Source organism: Halyomorpha halys, unplaced genomic scaffold (assembly GCF_000696795.3).
Source record: "Halyomorpha halys isolate HHAL.00 unplaced genomic scaffold, Hhal_1.1 Scaffold890.1, whole genome shotgun sequence".
NCBI classification, from domain to species: Eukaryota; Metazoa; Arthropoda; class Insecta; order Hemiptera; family Pentatomidae; genus Halyomorpha; species Halyomorpha halys.
The window spans coordinates 239968-240914 of NW_027106803.1; the positions used below are offsets into that span (position 1 = coordinate 239968).

General features: G+C 32.8%; 1 protein-coding gene across 1 annotated transcript in view; it reads right to left on the reverse strand.

Moving 5' to 3' along the window:
* Window positions 1–723, reverse strand: part of LOC106686870 (sensory neuron membrane protein 2) — a gene marked incomplete in the record, with an annotated part of 38467 nt that extends 37744 nt beyond the window's left edge. Inside the window, 1 exon segment of the mRNA XM_024360396.2 lies at window positions 574–723.
* Between the last annotated feature and the right edge of the window lie 224 nt (window positions 724–947).

Consider the following 947-nt stretch of genomic DNA (forward strand, 5'->3'; position numbering starts at 1 on the left):
GTTGTATAGATAGTTTTCATTTAAAAAAAAAATCTAAGAGAAACAGACGATGAATTAATATTCAAATAAATTATGTCCTGAAAAATAGAGGCAAAACTTAAAGGTATTTTTTTAATTGATGATTTGTATGAAAAATATATAAAATTGTCATTAATATTGTAGCAATGTATTATAATAATTTATTGTAAAATTTTTTAAAAGTGATGAATATAGTGCTGTGTAATACACCGATAATTCCTTTATAATATAATTCCAGTATGATAATGATAATTCCATATAATACAATGACATGATATGTCATCATCATGATATGATGATAATGACAATATGAATAATGATAATTCCAGTTTGCGTAAATAAAAAAAAACATTGTTTAGTCTGTCTTAGGTAGTTAATCTGAATAATAAGAAAAAATTAAAACTGTCTACTTACAGTAAAATGTAAGCCACAATATTTCTTATCGAATCAGTGTTTTTCTTTTCAAATTAACTTCTAAATAAACTTGTTTGCCATTGTGTGAGTTCTAGACTCCTAAAACTATAAATCTATATATTCTATATATGAACTACTCACTCAAAAAGGAGCTTGGAACTCGGTAACTGTCCCATAACTTGACAGGAGCGGCAGAGTGACCATCGGCAAGTTACGGCCTTCGACAGAGCTGCCTGAGGACTGGAATCGCGATGGGCTCGCCTTCATCCCCACCTAGCGGAATCGGAACGGCGAATATCGTGAGTTGGGACATGCACTGCCCATCACACCTCAATCCTCAGCGTACACATCGATAACTGGCTACCAACCTCAAAATAAAGAGTACTACCACCAGATGAATCCAAGTGGTAAGACCCAAGACATTCCCACTTAATATATCATTAATCCTGAGGTAAGGAGGTACTAAGAGCAATATGAGTTCAATTTTTGCTTAATTGAGCCTTACTGGGAATGAT